The sequence below is a fragment of the Myotis yumanensis genome, unplaced genomic scaffold (assembly GCF_028538775.1).
Source record: "Myotis yumanensis isolate MYYU_CA2020_CCGP unplaced genomic scaffold, mMyoYum1.0.hap1 SCAF_1, whole genome shotgun sequence".
Lineage (NCBI taxonomy): Eukaryota > Metazoa > Chordata > Mammalia > Chiroptera > Vespertilionidae > Myotis > Myotis yumanensis.
Genome location: NW_027223752.1, coordinates 208,977,402 through 208,992,964, shown reverse-complemented (window position 1 = coordinate 208,992,964; position 15,563 = coordinate 208,977,402).

The following is a 15,563-nucleotide window of genomic DNA, read 5'->3' as shown; positions in this document are numbered from 1 at the left end:
ACTTGTCTTTCTCTGACCGGCTTATTTTACTCAGCATAATAATTTCCAGGTCCATCCTCGCTGTCACAAAAGGTAAGATTTCCGTTTTTGTTTTTTTTTTTTACAGCTGACTGGTATTCCATTGTGTAAATATACCAGTTTTTTTGACCACTCATTTACTGGTGGATACAGGCTGCTTCCAGATCTTGGCTATTGTAAATAGCACTGCAGTGAACATCCGGGTGCATATATGCTTTCAAATTAGTGTTTTGGGTTTCTTCAGACAAATTCCTAGAAGTGGAATCGCTGGCTCATAAGGCAGTTTCATTTTTAGTTTTTTGAGGTAACCTCATACTGCTTTCCACAGTGGCCACACCAGTCTGCATTCCCACCAACAGTGCACAAGGGCTCCCTTTTCTCCACATCCTCGCCAGCACTTGTTGTTTGTTGATTTATTGATGGTAGCCATTCTGACAGGTGTGCGGTGATATCGCACGTGTTTTTAATTTGCATTTCTCTGATGATTAGTGATACTGAGTATCTTTTCATGTCTCTTGGCCACCTGGATGTCCAACAAGGGCTAATCTTTATTGCACACTTACTACTGCTCTTCACTCCTTTAACTGCTCTACGTGGCTTATCACACTTAATCCTCTCAGCCACTTACTAGGTACAGTGGGTATAAGTCCTCATTTTGTATCTGAGGACCCATAGGTCATTAATATTCTGTCAGAGCTATCCTATTCCTGGTCTAATAGTATGGATGGCAGGTGAACACATGAACTCTCAGCACTTCCAAACAGTGGAGCAGCAAGTGGTAACGTTTCACCCTGACACTCGCACGCAAGCACACCAACTTAGAAGAGGAGACTGAAATCAGAGCTGCAGTGGCCAGATGGTGGACACAGGATGGCAGCATGGAATTCTCAATTTCTGTAACTTGGAAGGTGCTTTCCCATAAACATGATTGTGGGATTTAAATTAGAACCCCTTTAAGACCAAAAATATATCCCATGTTAATGTTGACTGGCTGGGCCTAAATGATAGTGCTTGTTGTCATAATAGTGTTTGATTATAGCGGATTTTATTTTTTTAATTAATTTCTTTTCCGATTACAGTTCACATACAATACCATATTAGTTTCAGGTGTACAACACAGTGACTAGGTGTCATATGCCTTACAGAGGGGTCCCCGGGTAAGTCCAGTCTCCATCTGACACCATAGCTATTGCAATATGATGGACTCTATTCACTCTGCTGTACTTTACATCGCCGTGGCTACTTTTATAACAGGCAATTTGTACTTCTTAATCCGTCACCTTTTTACCCATCCCCTCAACCCACTCCCATTTGGGGATCATCAATTCGTTCTCTGTATCTACGAATTTGTTTCTGTTTTGATTGTTGGTTTATTTGTAATTTTTAAATAAAACACATATAAGTAAAATCACATGGTATTTGTCTTCCTCTGACTTATTTCACTTAGCATAATATGCTCTAGGTCCACCCATATTGTCACAATGGCAACATTTCATTTTTTATGGCTGATTAAAACCCCCTATATTAGCAGGGGTTGATAAAAGTAGGTTTACAGTTGTATGTGAAACACAGAACTTATTCTTGTTTCATTATTTATGAATTATTGTATTATTTTCCATAAGGACAAGTGTAATCCCATTTTTGCCACACCCTGTATGCACCACATCTTTATCCATTTGTCTATTGATGGACACTTAGGTTGCTTCCATATCTTGGCTATTGTAAACAAGGCCGCGATGAACATAGGGGTGCATATATCTTTTGGAATTAGTGGTTTAGATTTCTTCAGATAAATACACAGCAGTGGAATTGCTGGGTCAGGTGGTAGTTCTATGTTTATTTTTTTGAGGAAACTCAATACTGGTTCCCATAGTGGCTGCACCAGGTTACAGCCCCATCAACAGCGCTCAAGAGTTGCCTTTTCTCCACATCCTAGCCAATACTTGTTTGTTGATTTGTTGATGATAACCATATCTCATTTTTTAAATTTTTATTGAATTTATTGGGTTGACATTGGTTGATAAAATTATGCCCTGGATGGTGTGCTCAGTGGTTAGAACATTGGCCATCCCACTAATGGGTCTCGGGTTCAATTCCCAGTCAAGGGCTTGTACCTGGTTTGTGGGTTCACTCCCCACCCCTGATTGGGGCACATGCGGGAAGCAACCAATTGATGTGTTTCTCTCACACTGATGTTTCTTTCTCTCTCTCTCTCTCTCTCTCCCTTCCTTCTACTCTGTCTAAAAATCAATGGAAAAAATATACTCTGGTGAGGACTAACAAAAAAAATTATATAGGTTTCTAGTGTAGAATTCTATAATACATCATCTGTATACTGTACTGTATTCTATAATACATCATCTGTATACTGTACTGTGTGTTCACCACCCCAAGTTAATTCTTCATATCCATGAGCATGGTATAGTCTTCCATTTATTTGTATCTTCAATTTCTTTCTTTAATGTCTCATAGTTTTCTGAGTACAGGTCTCTTAACTCCTTGGTTAAATTTATTCCTAGGTATTTCTTTTCTTTTTTTGATGCAATTGGAAATGGGATTGTTTTCTTAATTGCTCTTTCTGGTAGTTTGTTATCTATAATAACAAAAGGGTAGTATGCTAATTAGACCGGACATCTTCAGACGTCATTCCGGATGTCCTTCCTGACAAAGCCAGGGCTGGAGGGAAGCCAGCCTGGGTCACTGGTGCTGTGGGCAGCCAGAGGAGGGAAGCAGACCGGGTCCTGGGTGCCTGCTGGCGGCCGGAGGAGGGAAGCGGGGGGTCCTGAGTGCTGGAGGGAAGCCGGTGCTGGCAGCGGGAGGGGAAGGAAGGCCTACTCTTGCACGAATTTTCATGCATTGGTCTTCTAGTTGGTGTATAAAAATGCAAAAGGTCCTAGCCAGTTTGGCTTAGTGGATAGAGAGTCAGAAGGCAGACCAAAGGGTTCCAGGTTTGATTCTGGTCAAGGGCATGTACCTCGGTTGCAGGCTCCTTCCTGGCCTGGGCTCTGGTTGGGACACGTGCAGGAGACAGCCAATCGGTGTGTTTCTCTCATATTGATATTTCTCTCTGTCTTTTCCTCCCTCTTCCACTCTCTCTAAAAATCAATGGAAAAATAACCTCGGGCCCTAGCTGGTTTGGCTCAGTGGATAGAGCGTTGGCCTGTGGACTGGAGGTCCTGGGTTCAATTCCGGTCAAGAGCACATGCCTGCATTGCAGGCTCGAGATCCCCAGTAGGGGGTGTGCAGGAGGCAGCCAATCAATGATTCTCTCTCATCACTGATGTTTCTATCTCTCTCTATCTCCCTTTCTCTCTGAAATCAATTTTTTTAAAAAAAGTATGTTTAAAAAGAAAGAAAGAAAGAGTAATATCCTTGGTGAGGATTAAAAAAACAAATGCAATAGATTTCTGAATATTAATGTGTATCCTGATACTTTACTGAATCCATTTATTAATTCAAATAGTTTGTGGTGAAATCTTTAATGTTGTCTCTCTATAGGAGCATGTCCTCTGCAAAGAATGACAGGTTTGTTTCTCTTTGACAGGCTTACTTCCAATTTGGATGCCTTTTTCAGTTCATCTTGTTTGTAAGTCTGTGTGCTCTGGCCTTGTGTATCTATTTACTTTGCCAGATAAGGGGAGTTTTTAGTCCTTATTTCTTCATATACATTTTCTGCCCCCTCCCCTTCTCCTGGGACACCTGTTGTGCAAATGATGGTATGCTCGATGTTGTCTTAGAGGCCCCTTAAACTATCCTCATTTTTAAAAAATTATTTTTTCCTCTTTGATGTTCTGATTGGATGTTTTCCACTACCTTTTCTTCCAGATCACTGATTCAGTTCTCTGCTTCATCTAATCTGCTGTAGATTCACTCTAATGTATTCTTCATTGTAATTATTGTATTCTTCAGTTCCAATTGGTTGTTTTATTATGTTTTTTATTCCTTTTGTGTGTGTTTTCTATCTCTTTGTTGAAGTTCTCACTGAATTCATATATTCTTCTCCAGACTTAATTCAGCATCCTTATAACCAGAGTTTTCAACTCTGTATCTGGTAGATTGCTTGTCTTCATTTCTTTTTCTGGTGTTTTGTTCTGTTCTTTCATTTGGGATGTGTTTCTTTGGGTGACTCTCTGGGTTTGTTCCCATGTATTGTGTATATCTTCTGTATCTGCCAGTATCTAGCACAGTGGCACAGTCTCCCCGGTCACTGGTGGTGGGAGCTCCAGGGGTGTCCCCTGTGTGGGTTGTGTGGACTCTCCTATTGTAGTTGGGCCTCAATTGCCACTGGCCTTTGTGACTGACCCTCAGGCTGACTTGCTGTGAGGGGTGGTCATGACTACAGTGGGTGAGCTTTTGTGCAGGTGCTCACCCCATGGAGTGGGAGACACTTTAGCATGGTTCTGGGGATAGTAGAGTCTGTTTCTCGGGTGTGTCAGTTGTGGAGTTGGGGTTCTGGGTAGGCCTGAAGCCTCCTGTTTTGGGTCTGGAACCTCTTGGGAGGGACTCCAGTGCAGGCCAAAGTCAGCCACCTCTTGCGCAGGGCTTGGGTCCACTTGGTAGGAGCTACAAAATGATGTGTGGTTCGTTGCAGTTTGTGCTGGGCTTGGAGGTGCTTGCGGGAGGCTACAATGTGAACGGAGGGTAGCTGCCACTTGTGCCTGGCGTGGGACTCTTTGGTAGGCACTGCGATGTGAGCTGAAGTCAGCCAGCACTTGTGTCGGGCTTGTGGCCAGTCAGTGGGAGCTACATTCTAGGCCAGTGATTGCGAACCTATGACACCTCTGACATGCGAACTCATTTTTTTGGTTGATTTTTCTTTGTTAAATGGCATTTAAATATATAAAATAAATATCAAAAATATAAGTCTTTGTTTTACTATGGTTGCAAAAAATTTCTATATGTAACACGGCACCAGAGTTAAGAGGGTTTTTCGAAATGCTGACACGCCGAGCTCAAAAGGTTCGCCATCACTGTAGGCGAAGACTGGCCATCACTAACGCCGGGTTGGGGTCACCTGATGGGAGTTACGATACAAGACTGGGTGCCGCTTGTGCCGAGTGTGGGGCCTCTTGGCAGGGCCTACAATGTATGCCGTGGCCAGCAGCTCCTTTGGTGGGGCTTGTGGACCTTTGAGAGGCTGTAGTATGAGCTGAGGTGGCTGCCACTTGTGCAGTGTGGGCCTCTGAATCTGCAGCGTGAACTGAAGCGGGCACCCCTGTGGAGGAGTCAGTTGAGCACGGTGGGCGGGGCAGGGCCTCAGGGACTCACTGGGCTGGGTGAACTATTTTAGCCAGGTCAATGGAGAGCCCAGATCTGGTGCCCTCCTGCTGGGTTGGACGGAAACATCAGCAAAGAAACAATGGCGCCTTCCTGAGCTTCTGCCCAGCACCTTGCTCCTCCAACCCTTGCCCTGATGTGAGGCAACTTACTTCCTCCTTTTATGTTCTCCAGCTGCTGCCCCTGCACCTAGCTGAGTGAGGGAGCTTGTGTGCGGCCCTTTAAGAGAAGCCTGTCTGTCTGTGTCTCTGGGTGCAGGCTCTGCTGCTTTGCACAGCCAAGTGTAGGGGACTCCTCTGCCCAGCACTGGGGCCCAGCACTGGGGGGTCGTGTGGGGCAGGGACCGCTGGCTCCTCAGGGGACTCTGTAGCTGAGGCCACCCTCCCAGTGTTTAACTGCCACCTGTGGGTGTGGAACTCGCCCTTTTCTCATCTCCACCTCTCCTGCCAGTCCCAACGTGGCTTCCTCTTTATATTCTCAGTTATAGGGGTTCTGTTCGCTCGTCTTCAGGTGGCTCCCAAGGGTGGTTGCTCTGTAATTTAGTTCTAATTTTTTTTATTAAAAAATATATTTTATTGATTTTTTACAGAGAGGAAGGGAGAGGGATAGAGAGTTAGAAACATCGATGAGAGAGAAACATCGATCAGCTGCCTCCTGCACACTCCCCACTGGGGACGTGCCCGCAACCAAGGTACATGCCCTTGGCCGGAATCGAACCTGGGACCCTTAAATCCGCAGGCCGACGCTCTATACACTGAGCCAAACCGGTCAGGGCCTAGTTCTAATTTTGATGTGGTCGTGGGAGGAGGCGATCTCAGCGTTTACCTACTCCGCCATCTTCAGTGAAAGTCTCCTCGACTCTATATTGGCTTTTATTTTATAATTTGTTTATTTTAATATAAGATTTTAAATACAGCTTTTTTCTTTTCTTTTTAATATATTTTTATTGATTTCAGAGAGGAAGGGAGAGGGAGAGAGAGAAACATCAATAATGGGAGAGAGTAATCGATGAGCAAGCCTGCAACCTGGGCATAGGGCCTGACCAGGAGTTGAACTGGTGACCTTTTGGTTCCTAGGTCGATACTTGACCACTGAGCTACACCTGGCTGGACAAATATTGCTTCTTCTTTTAAAAAAGTTATTGAAATGGTTTTATGTCATGTATTATGCTGAGCATTATATCCAATGTATTCTATGAAATTACTGTATGAATTATATTTGGTTGGTCAGTTAAGTTAATGAGTATAAGGTATCCAACTGAAAGTACAACCAACATGAATTATTTAATTCTACAAAAGAAAATTGAGTCAAAAAAGAGAGGCTTGCTTCCTCTGTAGCACAATTTTAATGATTCCGCTTTAGTTGAGTCCTGTTCTACATCAAAAAAAGCACACATTCCTCTGGGTTCTATTTCAGGCCCCATCACAGGCTTTGCTACTATACCCGGAGCAAGACGGAACCTGCTCCTGTTTTCCATCTGCAAAATGTAGGCGATGCTTTCAGCCTTTTTCCCGGGAGTGGCAGGATTAATGAGCACCACAGATGACCTTGACCTGTTTTGTAAATGTAAATGCATTTTTGTTGCCATATTTTCATGAAAAATGAAAATCGACTAGGTTTTTGTTGTTTTTTTCCCCCTGAGGAGTTCATATTAGGCTAGAACTTGCAAGTCTGGAACATGTACTTTACCAGCTGCACTTTAAAATTCCAGTTTCCAAAGTTAAACAAGAGGAGACAAAGATGAATCTTTTAAGTGATAATAAAAACAGTAGGAAGGAAGTGGAAGAGTTGCCTAATGAATAGAGGTCTATTTGTTTTTTCAAAACTGCACTCTTTATTTTCAGTAAGATCAGCGAGAGTCTGTGTGGAGCGGAGCTGGCTTGCTGGAAAAAATAATGTCAAAGTAAGTTGGTGTGTCGAGATGTGGTATCCGTGGGAGCGTGCATGTCACACCCGCCGAGGAGTGGGTGATACTGTGCTTTAGAGTGACTGCTGAGCGCTTGCGATCTGGCCATCAATCCCAGTACGAATGCTGTGGGCCTGGGATTGATGGTACCTGAGTAATTAAATTTAGATTTTTTTGCATGACACCAGCTAGTCAGAAGTTTCTCTATCCATCCTAGGTGACTGTTAAGCATAGTCCTTGTTTCAGAATTTAGGTCAGACACACACTTTGATTCACTCATTTTTGAAAGACAGAATCCAGGTCAGAATCACAAGGAATGAAATCACCTGCAGTACTTTGAAATATTGAGCTGGTTGGGGACAAGTGCTTCAGTCTCCACTCCTACAGATTCCAGGAGGACCCGTGCCTGGCTGTCTGGGGCCCTTTCCTTGCTCTTCCTCAGGGAGGTGGAGCTGCTTCTCTCCTTGATGAGTCTGAAGAAGGAGCTGAACAGGGAATGGCAGCCTCAGAGACCTGCTGACCTGCAGGGCCTCATGTAAAGTCTGTTTTCTGCACCTGAGTCCACCTAACGCAGCTGCTTCGTGCTTCTGGCCATGTGTTATTAATGTTCATTGTCTGGACTCTGAGATGAATTTCATATAAAGAATGAAGACAATCCCCATTCAAAACAGAGGCATGGATACATGTCAGAGGGGAGGGACTGAGTAAAAAACACACACACATATACATATACATAACACATAGACATAACACATAGATTATATACATAACACATAGACACAGACAGTAGTGTGGTGATGGCCAGAGGGGAAGGGAAGTGGAGGTAGGTGGAGGTGGGCAAAGGGGGGAACAGAAGGATGAAAAGAGACTGCTTGGGACGATGGGTGCACAGTACAGTGTGCCGAGGATGTTTTATTGAGCTGTACACTTGAAACCTATATGGTTTTTTGAACCAATGTCAGCCCAATAAATTTAATAAAACAAACAAACAACCCCTATTCATAAAATTCCCCCAAATCAACTTTCACCCCATTTCAGTTACTCAAGAGAAATCACCCTTTTACTAAATGCTGGAATTGAGATAACATTTGAAATAATGGATGTTCTGTCTTTTGTTCTTGCTCACATCCTTTTATATTATCCTATATAATAAAAGCATAATATGCAAATAGACCGATTGGCGGAATGACTGGTGGGCGGGCGGCGGGGCCTATAAGCAGGCAGTGCTAGGCCAGCCAAGGCGGGTGCCAGTGGGCAGAGGGAGGGGGCAGCGATTGGGGGGGACGGGTAGCAGCAACCTGTGGTGGGGCGATGGGGTGTGGGGCTGGAGCTGCCCGCTGGTGGTCAGTGCACTCCCACAGGGATGTCTGTGGGGATATTCAGGGTATTTTATTTTAGTTTTTAAAATTTATCTTTATTGTTGAAAGTATTACAGATATCTCCTTTTTTCTCCACCGACCCCCTCCACCATGTACCCCACCCCCTCCAGGCCTTCACCACACTATTGTCTGTGTCTATGGGTTATGTATCATGCTTATAAGTTCTTTGGTTAATCTCTTCCGGCCCCTTCCCCCCTTCCCTCTGAGATTCATCAACATTTTAATTGAAAATGTTTACAAATCACTTTAAGGTATTTCATAGTGTCCTTGATCAAAGTTCAGCAGCACAGTAGGTTACTCACAGGAGATCTGACCCCAGCTCTTTCTGAGACAGGCCTGTCATGGAGGCACAGCTGGGCATGGGCTCTGGGCCGGCAGCTCGAACCTGTGCCCTGTGAGGGCTGTCATCTGATCACCTACCTCATCTTTAGCCTGTGCCTAATGAGCCCTTTTCTAATGAGCCTCTCTGGACCTTTCCACATCACATTCTCCAACTGCTATTTCTTGCTCCAGTTGACCTACCCTCAAGTGTTATCCCTCTCCTATCCCAGGTTACTGGGGACTCTCGCTTTCAGCCACCTGCGTGAAGGGTGGTCTGCCCTCCCATTCATGCACTTAATTGGACCACAGGCACTAGTGAGCACCCACTGTGTGTTGGGCACTGGGCTATGTGCCTGGGCCACAAAGATGATGCAAGCATGGTCCCGGCTTTCTAAGAGCTCATGGATGATGACTGCGCTGGAAGTGATGTGGTCCAGGTAGCACCGGGCACTGTGGGAGACAGGCACGAGGCGTCAAACCAGTCTGGGAAGCGTGCCAGGAGCAGGGCCTCCTTCCTCAGGCACCATGTCCCAGACGAGATGGAGGTGGAGGTGGAGCTGGAGGTGGAGGTGGAACTGAGGATTTCGAAGAAGCACCAGCCCCAGACCGAAAGGCTTTGTGATGCTGTGTGTGCTCAAGATGAGAGATAGACATGGGCTCTGGACAGGAAGACAAGGGAGGTCTAGACATGACAGGTAAGGCCAGGTGTTTAGGTCTGGGGGCCTAGAAACAGTGCTTGTCCCTCTGTGATGGAGCTTTGGTGGCGCCCTTTAAAAATCAATGTTAGAGAATCAGGGCTAAGGGATGAAAAGGGCCTATTTAATAAAACTCTCATAATATATTGGGGTGGGATCGTGTGTGTGTGTGTGTGTGTGTGTGTGTGCGCGCGTGTGTACGTGAACGTGCACTGTAGGTATTTTTACTGCTATTTTAGAGGAGGTTTGTGGTTTCCTACAAGCTTCACTCATTATAACGCACATACTTGCATAAACAAGTTGAGGAAGAAGCCTGACTGACATTAATTTCAAAGGAGTTGCTGGGAAGATTTTTGGGTTTGGTTGCCTTTGAAGTGAAGATCAGAGGTGATTCTTTGTCACCCACAAAACTTTGATGTTTTCCTGCACTACTGCTCACAGCCAGGATGTAAACATCAACACACACAGGCAACATCTGCAATCATTTCGTGACTAGGTGAGAAGCTTGTTCAGGAAAGTATAATTTGTTACTGCTCGGTGTGGCTTTGAAATGTTCCCGGGCATCCTGCGGGGAGAGCTATGCTAGAACAGCAGTGTTGACATCCATTCACAAAGTCAGCGTAAGAACTGGTTCAACTGACTGCAAAAGAATCTATCAAAATGGCCACGGCAGGGCCTGCCTTACTGCAGCGGAGTGGGAGGAATTGGGCGGGGAGTCTGGCTGCTGGGAGAACTGGACTGAGACGGAGGTTGTGGAGCTGACAGGCTCAGCTTTGAATCTTGGCTCTGTTTTTTACCGTGTGCCCTCATGCAGAGTATATCTTCTCAGCTTCCGGGATAATAACATTGTTGTTGGATTCAGTGCAATTACCTAGGGAAGGTGCCTCATACGTAAGTTCATGCTCAAAATGGTAAATATGTTGATCTTGATAAAAAAATAGTCATTTCACAAATTTTAACTCTGAGGTCTCAAAGGTTAATGGCCTGACCTTTAAATGTACTAACTGCCCCCAAATGCCTGCCTTGCCCAGCTCCTCATTGCCCATAAGGCTGAAGATGCTAGACATGACTTAGGATGGGGATGAGACCTGGTGGAGAACCTGAGGACCATTTATTCACACACGCAACTACAATTACTTCATGTGTTAACAAAGGTACAGGTGGTTTCTGCTTACTTCTGGCTCTCTCTTATAAGTATTATCCTCTCTTTAACTTATAACCTGATATAGACACAGAAGAAGGTGAAACTGGTACTTATACTGTAATTAACAGACTAATCCTCCAATGTCTGAGAAAGTCCTACTGGGTCTGAAAGCTTCAGGAGAAAAGGATGGAGGATTGAAAAAGAAGGAACCCCCTGCCTGGCCCACCAGAACAACCAAATTCATCCTTGCATCCATCCTTGCATCCGTCCATCCATCCATCCATCCACCCATCCATCTGTCCGTCCATCCGTCTGTCCATCCATCCATCTGTCTGTCCACCCACCCACCCACCCACCCACCCACCCACTACCATGTTTTAAGCAATAGGAACACAATGCTAACCAGAGGACAACCCTCATAGAGTTTACGGTCTGTGACTCACTGGGGTGGTTGATTTGCCAGCCAGTTTGCTCTCACATCAGAGTAAAAGATTTCATCCCAAAGCAATGCTCGTTCTACAAAGTTTGGAAAATACACAAATAAGTGAAGAAAATAATAACCACTTTATTTTCTAGAGCTAATCAGTATTTCTTTTTTGATGTATTTCCTTGAGGCCTTCTGTGCTGATGTGTGTGTCTAGCAACAGTGATATCAAGCAGTACATAATTTTATGTCCTGTTTTATTATTCACTTAATATTACATCATGAGCAATTTCCTATGCTATTAAAAATCTTTACAAATATGACTTTTAGTAGTTACTTGATGATCCATTTTATGGATTGGTTAAATTAACTTTGCTAGACATTTAGTTTTTTTCTCCTTATGTTTTGCTCTTATAATTAATACTAAAATAACATTTTCAAACAAAAAATTATAACCCTAATTTCCTCGGGATTTTTACTTAGATCTCTATAAGTGCAATTTCTGGCTCAGTGGATGTGAAAGTTTTGTGGCTTTTGCCAAATTGCTTTCCAGAATAGAAACGATTCCATTCTAAAACATCTGGAAATTTAAGAATAATTAAGCTTGATGCTTGCTGTCATGCATATCAATCACGATGCCATATTTGGCTGAATGGTGGCATCTTATAACAGTCAATGTTTGGAAACAGCTTTTAGTTATTTTATTAATTTTTTATTTTTATTTTAGAGAGAAGAAGGGAGAGAGAGAAAACGAGAAGCATGGATTGGATGACCCACCAGGACTGGACCTGCCACTTGGTATGTGCCTGACGGGGAAGCGTACCCACCTCCTTTTGGGGTAGGAGACGACGCTCCAACTGCCTGAGCCACGCCGGCCGGAGCCGGAGACAGCTTTTCAAACTAGGCTTTGAGAGGATGACTCTGAGCGCGCCACGCTGAAAACGAGCTTTTTTTTTTTTTTTTTTTGCCATTTTCCTCCTTTTCTTTCATCTCACTTTCCTCATTCCCTCTCCTATCCTTTCTACTCAGCATTTCAAATGCCCCATCCTTGCTCCATACCTTCACCTATGCCGGTAACCCACGGTAACAACCTGGTACCTGGCCTTCCATGTTTTGCTTCGTGCCTGTAATCAGATACCTATTTATGTGCACACACACGCACCTCAACTATTATTGCACAGAAATGATATTTTATTATATTCATTCCCACATGGAAGGAAGGAAGGAAGAAAGGAAGGAAGGAAGGCGGGCTCTGATGGTGAGCTCAGGAGTGGCTTTCTGGAACTTGTTATTGGAGAACCACCTTAAAACCAACTACTCTAGCCTCCCTCCCCCCCTTTTTTTTTTGTTAATCCTCACCTGAGAATATTTCCCATTAACTTTCAGAGAGTGGAAGGGAGGGGGAGAGACAGAGAGAGAAACTTCGATATGAGAGAGACACATATATTGGTTGCCTCCCCCAGGCACCCTGACCGGGGCTGGGGATCAAGTCTACAACCAAGGTACATGCCCTTGACCGGAATCAAATCTGAGACCCTTCAGTCTGTGGGCCAATGCTCTATCCACTGAGCCAAACTGGCTGGGGCTAACCCTTTCAATAATAGGTATTTTTCAAGCACCTAACTCCTGGTGTTAAACTCTTTTCTAATTAAAACAGCTAGGGTGATTTCTCTTTTCTTTACCTAAACCCTGAACTTATCAGCACCCCCACCAAAAACAAACAACAACAACAAAAAAACTCCGCCATAAACATGTCATTGCTCTTTAAAATTCTTGCTAGTATGATGATGGGTATAGAGTTATATCTTAGTGTTGTTTAATTTTGGATATGAGTCCAAGAAGATTTTTAAAAAGTCTTTGCCATTGGTGTGACTTGCCTGTTCATAGCCTTTGCTATTTTTGTTTTTGTTTTTTTTTTGTTTTTTTTTTTTAAATATATTTTATTGATTTTTCACAGAGAGGAAGGGAGAGAGATAGAGAGAGTTAGAAACATCGATGAGAGAGAAACATCGATCAGCTGCCTCTTGCACATCCTGTGCCCGCAACCCAGGTACATGCCCTTGACTGGAATCGAACCCGGGACCTCTCAGTCCGCAGGCCGACGCTCTAGCCACTGAGCCAAACCGGTTTTGGCTTGTTTTGGGTTGTTACCTTTTCCCTCATTCATTTCTGAGAGCTATTGATGATTTAAAGTGGTAAGTCTCTGTCTATCATCAGTAATTTCCACACGCAGTCCCCACATGTATTGCTTTCTAGTGGACTTTGTTCCCCGGATATAGTCTGGTCATTTGATGTTCCCATCTAAGTACTTTCCTGATCGCAGGGGCTGGAAAGAGAAAAAACACACTTTGCAGAGCTCCTTGCAGCTGGGAATCAGATGTGGACCAAGATGCACCAGTGGGATGCACTCATGCAAGACCTGGAAGACAGAAGTGAGATGGCAGCCACTTCCTTCGCTATTTTTGCTGGAAAGCAGGTTTGGAGAGACATGGATATTGTGATCTCACTTTGCATTGTAGTGTCTGGAAGCAGCTCCGTGGTTGTAGAGCTGAGGAGGCCGTAGTGGCAGCAGCAACAACCTTCTGGTACCCGGATTGTAATGGTGTAGGTGTGCTTTTGAAATTGGTCATGTAAGGGCAGCACATACTGCCAATGGTCCTCTAGCCTCCCAATCCTTTCCCGAACACCTAGTTCCCTGTGCTAACGTCCTCTCTGCTTAAAAAAGCTAGGGTGGTTCACGCTCCCTGCACTCCACTCTCACTGATACACCTTGTTTAAAATACCTTTTGCCTTATAAAGTTAACATGTGTTATGTAGTCACTATTTTATGGTTTTTATGAGATTCCCGACTTGGTTAAGAAGCATCCATGACCCTAGATTACATGGAATCTCCTGGATTATTATTTAAAGTTTTTATGATTTAATTTTTTATGTTTAAGTCTTTTATTCTGTAAGGGTCAATTTTTACTTTTTTAGGAGCTGTTACGGATCGAACTGTGTCCATCCCCAATTCATATGTTGAAGCTGTAGCCCCCAGTGTGGCTGTGTTTGGAAATAGGGCCTTCAAAGAGGTAACTAAGGTAAAATGAAATGCAAGTGTCCTTACGAGAAGAAGAAGAGACTCCAGGGATCTGAGTGCACAGAGGAACGTCCGTGTGAGGACTCAGTGAGAGGAGAGCTGGCTGCAAGCCAAGGATGGAGGCCTCGGGAGAAGTCAAACCTGCCGGCATCTTGATCTTGGACTTCCAGCCCCAGACCTGAGAAAATAAACTTCTGTTGTTTAAGCCACTTGGCCTGCTCAAGCAGACTAATACAGGTGGACAGGCAATTGTATCAGCAGTATTTATTACTTAATCACCTTTCCCTCATTGAGTTCAAATACTATTTTATCATGTGTAGGAACCAACTTATGGGTTCTAGTCTCTTCTATTTGTTCATTGTTATGTCTATACCACAATGATCCTATATAATAAAAGGGTAATATGCAAATTGACCCTAATGGCGGAACGACCAGAACGACCAGTTGCTATGATATGCACTGACCACTAGGGGGCAGATGCTCCCTGGTGGTGAGTGCACTCCCACAGGGGGAGCTCCACTCAACCACAAGCAGGGCTGATGGCTGCAAGCACAGCGGCAGTGGCAGGAGCCTCTCCCGCCTCCTCAGCAGCCCTAAGATGTCTGACTGTGGCTTAGGCCTGCTCCCTGTGCTTAGGCCTGCTCCCCACTGTCAGTCAGACATCCCCCAAGGGCTCCCAGGCTGTCAGAGGGATGTCTGACTGCCAGCTTAGGCCCAATCCCCCAGAGAGCAGGTCTAAGCCGGCAGGCAGTCATCCCCCGAGGGGTCCTGGACTGTGAGAGGGTGCAGGCCAGGCTAAGGGACCCCCCCACCCCCACCGAGTGCATGAATTTTCATGCACCAGGCCTCTAGTTAGATTATATTGGTTTTAGGATATGCTCTGGCATTTGGTAAGGCAAATTGCCTCTCACTGATAGTCTTTCTTCCCCATGGGTTCTATATACACAGTTTGAAAAACCAAATAGCAAAGCTTGTAACTAAAAAAAAAGGAGCCCCTATTCCACCTCCAGTGTTATGCTGGTAAATACTAATATTTAGCAACTGACTCTCTGGGAAAAAAATCCCTGATTTACAGTATTTCTGTTTCAGTGGTATAAACACTCCCTCCACGGCTGTCTCAGATCCCATGTGATGTCACTGAGGAGGGACTTGGCAAGAGATGTGCCTAACAGGTTAGCTCCAGCACATTCCTAGCTCCTTGTCTAGGAGTCTCCTTAGATGTTTTTCTGGTACTTAGATCCATATCTTTAAACAGCACGCTTACATTACTATATCCTGGTGTACATAGTTTAGGCATTATCTATTGCTATCCTATGGTGG